A 16,360-nucleotide genomic window follows, 5' to 3' on the forward strand; every position below is an offset into this window, starting at 1 on the left:
CTCCAAAACCTTGTTATGTACCTAAAGGAACTGGGCTGCTTTTTAACTGGGCGCTCGATAACTAAGCCGTAGCCCAGTTAAAAAGCAGACAAACGTCAAAAAACCAAAATGACCGAGGGTTTAATGGATGCAAAAATCATATTGAATAAATAAAAAAAACTTTTTTCAAAATTTGTTTGAAAAAAGTTACAAGTTACAACTAAAGAAAAATGAAAAGTAAGCATTTGAGTAACTTTTATTTTTATATTTCATATGGAAAATATTATGCATCGGTGGTCCCCTCGTTATTTTTTGGTCAGCCCAGTTAACAAGCAACATTCGGTGACTGGGCTACGTTCTCAGCCCAGTTACCGAACAACTACTGTACCATGGTGTCATATCGGTAAAGTGTACGGATTTTTGCTCAGCAAGAGTTGGTAGCCTTAGTTATTGGTAATAAAAAAGCCCTTCCTATATTATCGTTGATCAGAAGACACGGCATCGGGTAAATTCTGCATTAATCTTTCGTCTGTGTAAAATTTTCACGATGAAAAAGTAATTTCTATAGAATCGTTTATCGAAAGACACGCTGGCATTTTGGATTGTCGAGTTATTAGCGGAGCAACATTTTTATTTATTAGATAATAACCGTTGTGTGAGTGTTCTTGTGTGTTAACCAAAACGACCTTCCCATAGCATCGTTGCTCGGAAGGCTCGCCGACGGGTCCTCCCCATAGCATCGTAGCTCGGAAGGCATCGAAAACTAATACCTTGAGTTCGTCCAATGTGTCGCGTTACAAAATTATTTTGATACAGCAAAAACGTTGCGGTGTGCGCTGTGCTTTAGTGTTAAAAAAGACCTTCCCATAGCTTCGTAGCTCGGAGGGCTCGACGTCGGGTGCATATGTGTTAAGTCCTCCCCATAGCATCGTAGCTCGGGAGGCATCGAAAAGTCATTGTCTTATCCTACTAGCCCAAAAAAAAAAAAAAAAAACTAATCCCAGTGATGCTTGAAGGAGATGCTGTGGATTTAACAGTCTCAAGCGGTGTCAACAGTTAGGGTATTTGTCCCTATTTTGGGCCTAGTACCTATTTTAGGTCTACCAAACTTAATTCAACGAAATTGAGCATTTCACCAAATCTGGCAGGGATCTGCCACTTGAGAATGATTCGTGCTGTCATTGTCTTCATTTTGGTGGGCAAGAATAATTCACTTTTTCCTCTTAAATTAGAAATAATGCTATAAATATATCACTCTTCACATTTTTCTTAGCAAATTGCCACTTGTCCATTAGGCCCAACATTTTCACCACTTTTGATAACCGCTTCTTGGCACTCAGCGTCAAGGCGTTCATCGCTCAGCACACGAATTAGACCCGTCCCCCAAATCTCCAACCACCGGCAATATGTTTTTATTGGTGGGTTGCACAATCCCGTTGCAAAAACAATCACTAAACTGCCACCAACTCAATATAATAACTGATTAAAGTCTCTCGAAGAAAATGGCTCTATTTTCAGTCTATTTGACACTTCTACAAATTGTGACAGTGTGTGTGTGCTTTTCACAAGTTACAGTCTTTCTTGCATATTACGGGCTTGTTGTTTGGCTACGCAACCATTGTTAAATTATGTTTAAAACTCGTAAAGAATGATATAAATCATGGCCAAGCTAATTATGAACGTAACGCAAGTGTAATCAATCATTCTAAGATAATTTGTGGCTTAAAACATCACAATGATTTAGCATATTTATTTGTCGACCAAATTTGTGCGGCTGTACTGTACGAGCTGGGGCAGAACCGTACGTCAAAAATGTTCACCACGTGCTTCGAGATTTCAACCAATCAGAAGGTAGGCTGAAAATATGCACAAAGAAGGTCGTATGCTAGAAGCAATATCCCCAAAATAGGGACAAAAAGTGTTTTAGTTTTTCGTGCATTTACAGCGAAGAAGGTATTTTTATCAAAATGCACTGACCATCTTACCCCACATGGGCGACAATTAATTATATATTTTTTTAAATTGCTGAAAAGTAATGAAAATTGTTTTTTCGGCTAATTAATTTATAACAATGGACTACTAGTAGAACAATATGTACGCAATTTGAGATTAAAATAATCTGTTGTGTAATACTTCTCCCTTTGGGAGGCCGTCTTCCCAACTTGGTGTTTTAAAATAGTGCCATCCGAAAAAGGATATCACTTTGCCAATTCAGGAGTTCGTTAGAAAATAGTAGATTTGCAAGAGTCATGAATTGAAACCAGTATAGTTCAATGAAGGTTTCGAAATTTGTGAAACTATTTTAGTGACTAAATTGTAAATAAATCATTTCATAAATTTGAAAAGCGTTAGCCACTTTGGGCCATATGTACTAGCGCGCGCGGTTCAGCACTTTAGCACAATAAGTGCACCGTACATAACCTTTGCTGCTGCTGCTGCTAGTGCGGCTAGTACTAAGAAGACAATGATTGCACAATTTTCCGGACCCCGGAGCCCGAAACCCGGCCAGGCAGTCCCGTTTCAAGTTATGCAAAAATAATGAAGCTATCCATTTTCATTATTTAGATTTGGAACCCCGAGTTTTCACTCTCTTTTGTGTGTTCTGCAGCGGAAAACTTGTGTGGTGCCACTGGTGACTCTCGCTGTGAGTTGCAACAATTGCTTTGTGCCACACCACCACACTTTAGTGACTTGGAAAAACGGATGCATAAAAGGCGGAAAAGCGTGCCGCGTCATCGGACGGGGGTCGGTGTTGGTGGGAAAACCTTGTTCATTTATAACTAGCTCTCTGCCTTCTCAAACCCCTATTTTGCCCGCTGAATGTATTTATGGTTTACGAATGATAATATGCATCTTCAATTTAGTGAAAACACGCCATTCGTTTTCCGCAGCGACAACAACCATGAAAGTGCAGTTTAATCTTTGCTTTTCTGAGCACGAATTGATTATAAAGAGCGGCGTTTTACCGCGCCATTTGTTCAGGCAACACGGCATGTTGAAGATTCAAATTCAAGATCAAAACTTCTTTAATTTGAAGAATTACAACTAAGCATTGAAAGTTGCACAAAATTACGTCCTAAACTCACTTTGGCCCAAAATCGACGGGCGACAAGATGTGCTATCTTCCCTAAGAATTGAAATTTCCTCGGAATACCTCCCCCAAATTTGCCCCAATTTCATACGAGTGAGCCAAAATTACCCTCGATAACATCGTCTCTTGGAAAAACCTTCCCCAAAAAACGAGCAATTTTCCCCCACATCTAAAACCTTACATGAACAGCGCAGTGCACCCAGAACGAGGGAGAAAATTACTGGAACAACGTCCGTCCAGAAAATGCTGGGTTACGTTATCATGTCGGGCGAAATCCAGCGTCGTGTGTAGTTGGTACATCAACTGGCCAAGACGAGGCCATATCCCTTTCCCGACAATCATGATGACTTTCCACATTTCACGCCTCATGTTCCGAGTCAAGAGGGGGCACAAAATGAGAAAATCCGCTTCACCGTCGTCGTTTGTGAGCGCAATTCGAGGGTTGCAAAATAAAGTGTTTGGCAGACCCGTCAAGGACCCTTCAAGTGTGGCAGAACCGTCGTCTGTGGGTGTGTAAGGTATGATACCGACACCCATTGTCAAGGATCTGAAGAAGTCACAGTAAAAAACGAACTTTCATTTAGAGTTTAGCGCTTTGACAGTTGGTCAAACCCGGTAAGAAGTTGGCACGAAGATTTGGTTGTAAGGTCGACTAGAACCGAAAAATGGCTCGATGTAGAGCAAGTTAAACTTGAGCGGATTTTTTCACAGTGTCCTCGCAAAGCTGAGTCCGGGTTGAGGAAGCAGGCCCATATTCGACATCATTATCGTCATCACACACGATCAGAGAGAAAGAGTCGTTCGAGCGCCCCAATCCTGGACAAGACGGGTAAAAATCGGCTCCCGTCAGGACCAGCGACTCCCAGCGGGCGTCCTGGGAGGGAAGATACGGTGCGGACTAATAAGCACTTAAGGACCCCACACCACACACTCTATCTCTCGCGTCACGTGGTGCACATGCTGTTAAGTAATGAGGTTCTGGAGAGCATCCTTGGGGCTGGAGTAGCTGAGCCGCTCTCGTCAGGGACGATTACATCGATAAAAACCGGCGGCGACGTTGCACGGCAATCAAAGTGAGAAAACCTCCAACTGTTCTTGTCGTCGAAGACGACGACGGTTACATTCCCGAGAAGCCAAGCAAGGCTAGGAACAGTTTCTTTGCAGCTCGTACAAGGGAGGAGGTATTTTAATTAAGGTTCCGAGGTCTGGTTTATTACCTGCTTCTGGTTGATGAAATTTCTCCAGCTTTCCCAGGAGGAGGATTTGCTCACTTCAGCAGTTTTTTTTTTCTTGCCCCAAACCCATCACGTAACATTGCCGCAGTAGACTATCATTAGCGTCAATTGACACCTTTTACGCCTCCCACGCAAGCACGCAGGCACGCCCTGACTGAAAAGTCCGTCGGACGTCCGTCGTTTGTCGTCCGCGCAATCGTACGACGTCACACGACAATGTCGCGCGACTATCGCACGAATGTCAGACGTTTTTGCACCAAAATGTCGTATTTGTCGTGCGATCGATAATCGAAATTGTACGACATTGTCGTACGACATTCGACCGACGTCGCACGGTTTTGTTATTTAGAATGTCGTGCCTTTGTCGTGTGCTGTTTTTTCGGGTTTTTAGGTTATGTGGCAGTAAAATTTTTTTTTTATTTTAAAATTATTAAAAATACATATATTTCTGTAAATTAATCTTTTTCACTCGATTTCACAAAAATTCATTAATTTTACTTGTTGTGTGTCGCGATCTTCACGTGGTTTTTGGCGTTGTCTTCCAGTTGGCCTTTCAGTTCATCTCGTCGCCTCGGCATCCCACGAACGGATGGCCACCGGAGTCCGGACAAGGTCGGTTTACGCACTTCCGGTGCAAGTGTTTTTGCGATCGTTACAGCTTCCGTTCCGTGGGACAACACGGAAATGCTGGGTTGTCAGCAGGATTCGATTGGAATATTTTTGGTTACCTGAAAAAAGATTACGTCATTCGGCTAATCATCCAAAATATAACTAGAAATGTGAAATTTAACTTTCAATGTAAAATTTTAAAAAAGTAGTCTCTAAACTTGTAAATTTTTGGGGAAAAAAGACAAAAAAATGTTTAGCACAACATAATATTTCATTTAAACATTTTACATTTCAAATAAAAAATCAAAATCAACGCATGTTGATTTTTTATCCAAAATTTGTATGGAGAATTTGGTTTATTTTTTAAATTTAAAGTGCATGTGTTTCTTGGGACTCTGAAGTCCATGCTTTAAAGAAGCATTGAACTTTAAAGTTTTTGAACAATTATGATATGCTCGAATGTTAGAATCGTTAAAATCTAAAATATCGGAATAATTTTAAAATTAAAATAAAATCTTTGATATTTTTAAAAACAGTTTTGAAAATATCAAGAATTTTAAGAATAATACAATTTGAAAATTTAAGAGTTCATGATTTGTAGAACCTAAATATTTTAAAATTTTAACAATTTTATAATTTTACAATTTTATAGTTTTATAATTTTATAATTTTATAATTTTATAATTTTATAATTTTATAATTTTATAATTTTATAATTTTATAATTTTATAATTTTATAATTTTATAATTTTATAATTTTATAATTTTATAATTTTATAATTTTATAATTTTATAATTTTATAATTTTATAATTTTATAATTTTATAATTTTATAATTTTATAATTTTATAATTTTATAATTTTATAATTTTATAATTTTATAATTTTATAATTTTATAATTTTATAATTTTATAATTTTATAATTTTATAATTTTATAATTTTATAATTTTATAATTTTATAATTTTATAATTTTATAATTTTATAATTTTATAATTTTATAATTTTATAATTTTATAATTTTATAATTTTATAATTTTATAATTTTATAATTTTATAATTTTATAATTTTATAATTTTATAATTTTATAATTTTATAATTTTATAATTTTATAATTTTATAATTTTATAATTTTATAATTTTATAATTTTATAATTTTATAATTTTATAATTTTATAATTTATAATTTTATAATTTTATAATTTTATAATTTTATAATTTTATAATTTTATAATTTTATAATTTTATAATTTTATAATTTTATAATTTTATAATTTTATAATTTTATAATTTTATAATTTTATAATTTTATAATTTTATAATTTTATAATTTTATAATTTTATAATTTTATAATTTTATAATTTTATAATTTTATAATTTTATAATTTTATAATTTTATAATTTTATAATTTTATAATTTTATAATTTTATAATTTTATAATTTTATAATTTTATAATTTTATAATTTTATAATTTTATAATTTTATAATTTTATAATTTTATAATTTTATAATTTTATAATTTTATAATTTTATAATTTTATAATTTTATAATTTTATAATTTTATAATTTTATAATTTTATAATTTTATAATTTTATAATTTTATAATTTTATAATTTTATAATTTTATAATTTTATAATTTTATAATTTTATAATTTTATAATTTTATAATTTTATAATTTTATAATTTTGTAATTTTATAATTTTATAATTTTATAATTTTATAATTTTATAATTTTATAATTTTATAATTTTATAATTTTGTAATTTTATAATTTTCAATCGTTTGGTAGTGTGTGTGAACTCCGTGTAAAAGGGGTGTCAAACTAAAAAGTTACCCCGTTCGTTTGACAACAGTTGGTGTCAAACCATCGGGGTTTGAGTGTATTGTTAAAAGATAACCAAAGAAATAAATAGAATTGAATTGAATAGACACAATTTTATAATTTTTATATATTTTTTCATATTTTTGAACGAAACTATACCTTTTAATAGATTTTTTATATTTATGTGAATCTTAGAAAATTTGAATTGTGGAATTGAAAAGATTCAGGAAAGATTGGTATGAAAAATAGAATTTTATTGTTTAGAATTTGTGATGGTTTCAGGTTTTTAATTCTCCAGTCCCTCCCACGCAAACTTTCATCGTCCTCATTTATTTTCCGTCGTCCAAATGGGATGCAAAACCCCCTCTATCGTTTCAAAAACACAACTCACCGTAAAAAAAACCTCCGGCGGATCAGAAACGCCGTCTTCCTCCACCTTTCTTTTCACACGGAACATTGTACACCTCCCCAAGACTTGACGGGAAGGGGAATGGTCTTTCTCCCTCCTTCTGTTCCATTGGGGGAAACATCCATTACTTGCCGTTTCATTGTCCTCCTCCTTGGGTATGGCACGCACCGCCACCTCCCGCGGAAAGTTAAACATCAATCCGCTTCCTCGATCGCAGACCGGGTGCTTCCCTTCCCGTCTTCCGGCATGGCCCGCCGGAGCAACGATGTGACCCGTTCTCCTCCTCCTCCTCCTCCTCCGCCATCACGAAGGCCGAAATCAGGAAATCTGGAATATATTGCTATGATAAAGCCGCTCACAAAAAAGCAACACAACTTACCAATCAACCGGCCAAAATCCACACTAACTTTCGGCAACGTAAACTGGTTCGATTCGGTACAAAGTTTCTCTGATTTGATCAAGTCCAAACAAGATCAACTGAAGAGAACTGTCAAACTGCGTCGACGAATATCGTGACGTCAAATTGAAGGAAAATCGATGGAAAAAACAATGTCGCGCATGTCGAGTGTTTGTCGTTCGTTTGTCGTCCTTTCGACCAATCGATATCGAAACGGTAAAATGAAAACCGCGCGACAGCTCGTACGACGTGCGACATTTTTCAAACAGGGCGCACGTGGATCTGGACAAAAGAGGACTGAATCGAGAGTTTGGCCCCTCGTGAAGACGGGAGGACATCGATTAACACGTATGGCAAGCGATTGTTGTCAGCACAAATGGGGGTGTCTCTGCCGTGCAGATGAATGCGATTCATGATTAAGTTGGCTGGAAAAGACGCCTCCTCCTCCGAGCATTGCGGTTGATTTGGAAATGCGATGTTGTCATCAGCTTGAATCGAGTCTTTAAATCGAGTTGTTGCTAAACGATTCTAATGCTATGGCTAATGAGCATGGCTGATAATTGAGAACGATTGCCAGCCCCACTGAAAAAAGTATGATGGAAGTTAATTTAACCCAACATGGGTTGGATACTCTCTCGTCAGAGTGTTGTTATGTAAACAAAGTGCTGTCACATTTTAAAACCAATTCTATTATGATGCAAAAAGGCCACAGTATGTCAGCTACCAAAATTTCATGCAAAACAATGTGAAAAGGTCAATGTGGATTTGTAAACAAGCGGTCTATCCTACTCATGACAAATGTAAACATTCCCTGACGAGAGCAAGACAGACTGCTTGTTTAAAAGTTCACATTGGCCTAATTACATTGTTTTGCTTGAGTTCATCATTCACATATGTACGCGAGTGATCTGTGAAATGTGACATCTCTTTGCATACATTGCTACACTCTTATGAAAGAACATTGGTATTGAATTTAACTAAGTTTTACATTTTTTTTTCAGTGGGATCAACAGTCGTTTACCATATTTTTTTTTATAATTGCAAAGGAATCCTTTCCAAACTCAGATAATGACAATCTTCATTCAATAAGCTGACAAAGAACCGCAAAGTCACAAAAAAGTCAGTCCCGCAAACTTTCTAATGGCAATGGATGCAAACAGAACCTCCCAGCTCGAAGAGCTCGACGGTAAGCGCTTCCGTCAGCCATGGACCACAACCCAGAGCGGAGCGAAAACAGAAAATGTAAATGATGTTTGAAGTGAGCATTAAATGAGATTTAATGGATACCGCGCCGGGCTTGCTCCGAACCTTTAAAAGCCGTACGTATACGTCTTGTTTGTGTACGTTCAGCCCGCTTGCATTCCTCATCTTTCCCAGACGGAATCTGATGATGGAAGACAAGCACTCCCGGGCTGGACACACTTGCCGTCCACTAGTCGCAGTTACGCTCCATTTCCGGTTGTTCATCGTCGAGGTCGGCGACGACGACGACAGACCGGAGGTTCAGTGCTAGTTAGTGCGTTGTACATCTCGTTAACACGGGTCCGTAGGGAGCGGCTCTGGGCAGTGGATCTCGCGGCGGGCACAGAACTGCGGACTTGTATCAGTTTCTTGTCGAAACACTACCGCGCTACGACGGAGACACATTGACAGCCAGACATGTGCTCAATGGTGAGGGTGACATCTACGAGAGACTAGCCACGAAAGCTAATCAACTTGCAGATCCACTTGTCTCTGGCCTAGTTGAGCTAGATGCTGACAAATTACTTGCGTTAGTTGTGCTGGTAAACCAGACTCTGTCCAGCTGTTGAGCGACCCCGGACGCTAATGATCAAAGGGACTTTTTATTTCGAAACTAGCGACATCAACCTAGCGGTGACGATGATGATGATGACGGTGGAAATGGTGATGGCTGATTTGCTTCCGTTTCCGTCGTCCGGAGAGCGTGTCGGTTGAAACTCGGACCAAAAGAACGACCGGAACGAGCGGTCCTAAGCTGTGTTGATTACGGTGACGTTCGTAAAGCACTGTTTGCAGTTAGAGCGTGCCGACACCTAGCGGCGTAAGTTGAAACTAATTGAAAGTTTCGGTAGTTAGGGCGCTCGGCTTTATTTCGTACGACCTCAACAAACAAACCTCCCCTCCCAATCCGGGTCGACGGCCAAGGTTTTTTATGGACCTTGAATCAAGCACTCTCTCGGGAACACGGTACCGGCACTAAGACGAGATTAAAAATAATTACTTCCGCCGGTTGCACCTTGCTGAAAACAACCAACCCGAGGTAAAAATAAAAATCAATTTTAGCGTTTCAGCAAGTCGGCAGGAATGCAGTTTTTCGAGTGGCGATCCAAGAGATTCCCTGTTTGAAAAATGTCGCACGTCGTACGAGTTGTCGCACTTTTTTGATTTTACCGTTTCGATATCGATTGGTCGAAAGGACGACAAACGTGCGACAAACACTCGACATGCTCGACATTGTTTTTTCCATCGATTCACCTTCAATTCGACGTCGATTATCGTCGACGCAAACAGTTTGACAGTTCTCTTCAGTTGATCTTGTTCGGACTTGATCAAATCAGAAAAACAATATTGTTGTAAAGGTTCGTGAGGATTTTGGCTGGTTGATTGGTAAGTTGTGTTCCCTTTTTTTGCTGGAAAGTTCCGGCCGGAGTGGGCGAGCGGCTAAATCATAACATTATGTTCCAGACTTCCTGATTTCAGCCTTCGCGACGGTGGAAGAGAACGTGAAACATCGTTAACCCGGCGGATCATGCCGGAAGATGGGACGGGAAGGAACCGGTCTGCGATCGAAAGCGGATTGGGGTGAGTCGTGTTTTTTTAAACGGTGGAGGTGTGCCGGGAGGAAAAAAGAGGACGATGGAAATGTGCGTGGGGGAGGACAGGAGGGGTGATCCAAACCTAATGCAATCACAAATTCTAAACAACAAAATAATTTAAAAAATAATTCTTGAATTCTTCAATTCTACGAGCCAAAACTTTTTTTTAATCTCAAACACAAAAATTCTGAAATTCTTTACTTCTGAAATTCTAGTATTAAATAATTTTACAATAATTAAGTAAAAATTATAAAACTCTAAAATTCTGAAACCTGGCTCAACTCGAGGGGCAGCATGAAGTTTGAGGAGTAGCGAACAGCTCTAATTCTCCATACAAACTTTGGAGAAAACCCATTCGGCTCTGTCCAAACATTTTTGAAATTTTTGAAAAATACAAAGTAAACATGTTTTTGGGGTCCCCTTGAATTGAACCTGCGCAGAAACTTTATTGGTCGGTGTTATTTATAAAATCATAAAATTATAAATAAATAATTAAATTATTAAATAATTTAATTAATAAATTATTAAGCTATTAAACTATTAAATTATTAAATTATTAAATTAATAAATTATTAAATTATTAAATTATTAAATTATTAAATTATTAAATTATTAAATTATTAAATTATTAAATTATTAAATTATTAAATTATTAAATTATTAAATTATTAAATTATTAAATTATTAAATTATTAAATTATTAAATTATTAAATTATTAAATTATTAAATTATTAAATTATTAAATTATTAAATTATTAAATTATTAAATTATTAAATTATTAAATTATTAAATTATTAAATTATTAAATTATTAAATTATTAAATTATTAAATTATTAAATTATTAAATTATTAAATTATTAAATTATTAAATTATTAAATTATTAAATTATTAAATTATTAAATTATTAAATTATTAAATTATTAAATTATTAAATTATTAAATTATTAAATTATTAAATTATTAAATTATTAAATTATTAAATTATTAAATTATTAAATTATTAAAGTATTAAATTATTAAATTATTAAATTATTAAATTATTAAATTATTAAATTATTAAATTATTAAATTATTAAATTATTAAATTATTAAATTATTAAATTATTAAATTATTAAATTATTAAATTATTAAATTGTTAAATTATTAAATTATTAAATTATTAAATTATTAAATTATTAAATTATTAAATTATTAAATTATTAAATTATTAAACTATTAAATTATTAAATTATTAAATTATTAAATTATTAAATTATTAAATTATTAAATTATTAAATTATTAAATTATTAAATTATTAAATTATTAAATTATTAAATTATTAAATTATTAAATTATTAAATTATTAAATTATTAAATAATTAAATTATTAAATTATTAAATTATTAAATTATTAAATTATTAAATTATTAAATTATTAAATTATTAAATCATTAAATTATTAAATTATTAAATTATTAAATTATTAAATTATTAAATTATTAAATTATTAAATTATTAAATTATTAAATTATTAAATTATTAAATTATTAAATTATTAAATTATTAAATTATTAAATTATTAAATTATTAAATTATTAAATTATTAAATTATTAAATTATTAAATTATTAAATTATTAAATTATTAAATTATTAAATTATTAAATTATTAAATTATTAAATTATTAAATTATTAAATTATTAAATTATTAAATTATTAAATTATTAAATTATTAAATTATTAAATTATTAAATTATTAAATTATTAAATTATTAAATTATTAAATTATTAAATTATTAAATTATTAAATTATTAAATTATTAAATTATTAAATTATTAAACTTTTAAATTATTAAATTATTAAATTATTAAATTATTAAATTATTAAATTATTAAATTATTAAATTATTAAATTATTAAATTATTAAATTATTAAATTATTAAATTATTAAATTATAAATTAAATTATTAAATTATTAAATTATTAAATTATTAAATTATTAAATTATTAAATTATTAAATTATTAAATTATTAAATTATTAAATTATTAAATTATTAAATTATTAAATTATTAAATTATTAAATTATTAAATTATTAAATTATTAAATTATTAAATTATTAAATTATTAAATTATTAAATTATTAAATTATTAAATTATTAAATTATTAAATTATTAAATTATTAAATTATTAAATTATTAAATTATTAAATTATTAAATTATTAAATTATTAAATTATTAAATTATTAAATTATTAAATTATTAAATTATTAAATTATTAAATTATTAATTTATTAATTTATTAATTTATTAAATTATTAAATTATTAAATTATTAAATTATTAAATTATTAAATTATTAAATTATTAAATTATTAAATTATTAAATTATTAAATTATTAAATTATTAAATTATTAAATTATTAAATTATTAAATTATTAAATTATTAAATTATTAAATTATTAAATTATTAAATTATTAAATTATTAAATTATTAAATTATTAAATTATTAAATTATTAAATTATTAAATTATTAAATTATTAAATTATTAAATTATTAAATTATTAAATTATTAAATTATTAAATTATTAAATTATTAAATTATTAAATTATTAAATTATTAAATTATTAAATTATTAAATTATTAAATTATTAAATTATTAAATTATTAAATTATTAAATTATTAAATTATTAAATTATTAAATTATTAAATTATTAAATTATTAAATTATTAAATTATTAAATTATTAAATTATTAAATTATTAAATTATTAAATTATTAAATTATTAAATTATTAAATTATTAAATTATTAAATTATTAAATTATTAAATTATTAAATTATTAAATTATTAAATTATTAAATTATTAAATTATTAAATTATTAAATTATTAAATTATTAAATTATTAAATTATTAAATTATTAAATTATTAAATTATTAAATTATTAAATTATTAAATTATTAAATTATTAAATTATTAAATTATTAAATTATTAAATTATTAAATTATTAAATTATTAAATTATTAAATTATTAAATTATTAAATTATTAAATTATTAAATTATTAAATTATTAAATTATTAAATTATTAAATTATTAAATTATTAAATTATTAAATTATTAAATTATTAAATTATTAAATTATTAAATTATTAAATTATTAAATTATTAAATTATTAAATTATTAAATTATTAAATTATTAAATTATTAAATTATTAAATTATTAAATTATTAAACTATTAAATTATTAAATTATTAAATTATTAAATTATTAAATTATTAAATTATTGAATCGAAAATTTTACAAACACAAAATTATTATCTACAATTCTTAAATTTTATTAATTCTTATGTTTTGAAATTCTTAATTTCTAAAATTCTTAACTTCTAGAAATTTTAAATAATTTGAATATTTTCGCCAGGTAGCAAATAGGAGAAATTCTCGTATGTTTAGCAAAATAAGCACTCGCTTCTGACTCCATCCAATTTACTTATTTTAACTATTCAAACAACTAATTTTTCAAAACTTTTGATAGAAAATTGCTTGCTCACTTCTTATTGGCCGATTTATCATTTGATTTCAGTTGAAAACGCTTTTTATGAGCTGTAATTGAATGTCAAAGTGCTGATATGGCAACATTTAAGGCACGCTGGAATTAGATGCTGTTCCCCTAGTTACAGTATTTTTTTTATTATTTAATTCATTTCAGATCTGTATCAAACAGTCTCCAAACAGGACAATGAAAGTGTTGATGGTGTTTGATTTTTAGAGAATGTCAAAATCGCCATTATCAATACTAAGACCTGGAAAAAAGAACAAACTTGCGGCCGAGTACAACCTCTGAGTGAAAGCGATGGAGGTGAACGAACTACTCACGGGGCAGCACACGAATTCTACCGGATTGGCCATCATCAAGCGAAATTTGGAAAATTGTGACTGCAGTGATAGTGAATATTTGGAAAACAAAGTGCCAGGCCAGTGAAAACTAATAAATATCAATAAAAATCAGCAAAACAACAAATAAAATGAATTTTATTTCGAAAATAACCTAAAAATTCCGAAATGACAGCACACGACAATAGCACGACATCCTAAATAACAAAACCGTGCGACTTCGGTCGAATGTCGTACGACAATGTCGAACAATTTCGATGATCGATCGCACGACAAATACGACATTTTGGTGCAAAAACGTATGACATTCGTGCGAATGTCGCACGACATTGTCGTGCGACGTCGTACGATTGCACGTACGACAAACGACGGACGTCGGACGGACTTTTCAGTCAGGGATTGTTAAGAAAAATTCAGGGAAGGCGGCAATTTTACTCAAATTTTAACTGTCTCCCCATTTGCTAATTTTTGAGTTTTGAGGAAAACTGAGTTATTTTGAACGTGCGTGTAAAAAACTTTGATGTCAGCATGACACGTTGAGATGAAAATACTCATTTTAAGATAAACCCGTTTTGCGCCATAGCTTCGACAGTGGGTTTACACAGCTTTTCCTCGGAAAAATTATAAAAACTTGAGTTACAAAAATAATCCGACGCCCATGGCCGCTTCCGACCGACGGGTAATCACTGGTCCAGAAAACCGCCTCGCAGACTTCTCCTAACACGAACCGACTTTTCGAATGTTTTTCTGCTGAGGCACTGGCTTTTCCTCAAGCAGAAAGAAAAAGGGGGGGGAAAGTGCATTTTCTTTCCGTGCGCCAAACTGGTTGAATGTCGAACAAAATTGGAACCTAATTGGAAGAGCTGCTCCTCCTACTCCTCCAACGCAAGCAATCCCGTGCCCAAGACAAAACCTTCCTCCGTGGGCTGCTGAGAAGGAAGCGTTCCCAGTCTTTGAAATTTGCTCAAGACCTCTAGAGAGGGAGAAAAAAAAAGTTTCCCGGCTGGCGCAGCCTGAGCCGGAGATGAAAAATGCCTCAATGACTGTAATTTTTCTTGCACAGCAGCAAAACGAAGACGACGACGAGGACCTCTGGAGAGGATGCACCGCACCCGTCAAAACTTCCAATTGTTGAACCAAGGAAGCCAGCCAAGATTTATGAAGGATGCTTCTTGGGGAGAGGAGCGCGCAAAACCTGGCAAAAGGACACTTTAATTTTACAGTGCACTTGATTTCCGGGTTCTCCCCTGCTTTCCTTGCACAGAAAAGAGCAGCCAACTTTTCTTATGAAAATCAAAAGATAGACGAGGCATGCCGTTGATTGTTATCGCCCGGTCGTAATTCTTCGTACGAAGCATTTTTGTTTCATCCTGGCACACAAAGTGGGAATAAAATAAAAGGCTGATTTAGTAGTTTTACTTTGGGCGTACCACAATTATTACAATAAAAACTGTGCAAAATTGTAAAATTTAGCTGCGCTGGACAATTTGGAATTTAAAAAGTTTTGATCGAGCTATTAAACAAAGTGCAGAAAGGTGCTTGTAGAGTCGCAACCGGGACTCCTTGAGACGTTCCGGACGCAGCATCATCGCTGCCGATCACTAACCTCCCAATCACCCACTGACCTCATGTCCGCTTCCGTCGTGCCCTGCTCCGGATTCCGCCAACCGGTTCCAGCACAATACAATCACGCTCACACTTCCGCGCCAAACGTTCACTCTCCACTGTTCACAGCGTAAACATAAACACGCGCCTCTTTTCATGCGCTGTCAAAAACCAAGTACACGCTTCAGTAAGGAATAGTCTGTTTCGGGTTATTTTTACAAAAACAGATATTTATATTGTTTATATTATAGAGTTATTTACGTGCGCATGTATTGCGTGTACGTACACGAAAAAGATTGAGGTTAAATTTTGTCCGGCCAGCAAAATCAAATGATGCGCTAGTGTGTGTACGCTAAACGTCATAAAGCTCTATTTTGAAGGACGAAAACCCTGCTGTGTTCAAATTGGCTGAAGGGCAAAGAGCTTAACGACAATTTTGGATAAATTGGGTAATTGGGAGTTAAGACCTGGACGTCAAGC

At 31.6% G+C, this 16,360-nt stretch overlaps 1 protein-coding gene and 2 long non-coding RNA genes across 5 annotated transcripts in view; 1 reads left to right on the plus strand and 2 right to left on the minus strand.

The window, feature by feature from the left end:
* LOC6042017 (cytoplasmic polyadenylation element-binding protein 2) overlaps positions 1–16,360 on the minus strand; it is a 605,979-nt gene that overhangs the window by 33,417 nt on the left and 556,202 nt on the right. The window lies entirely within an intron of this gene.
* Positions 5,383–7,643, minus strand: LOC119767088. The gene is made up of 3 exons (XR_005277318.1): positions 7,533–7,643; positions 7,136–7,480; positions 5,383–5,392 (listed from the first exon to the last, which is right to left on the minus strand). It is a non-coding gene; the product is annotated as an uncharacterized LOC119767088 (long non-coding RNA).
* Positions 10,062–14,396, plus strand: LOC119767092. The gene is made up of 3 exons (XR_005277321.1): positions 10,062–10,178; positions 10,257–10,373; positions 14,091–14,396. It is a non-coding gene; the product is annotated as an uncharacterized LOC119767092 (long non-coding RNA).

This window comes from Culex quinquefasciatus, chromosome 1 (assembly GCF_015732765.1).
Source record: "Culex quinquefasciatus strain JHB chromosome 1, VPISU_Cqui_1.0_pri_paternal, whole genome shotgun sequence".
In the NCBI taxonomy this organism is placed as follows: domain Eukaryota; kingdom Metazoa; phylum Arthropoda; class Insecta; order Diptera; family Culicidae; genus Culex; species Culex quinquefasciatus.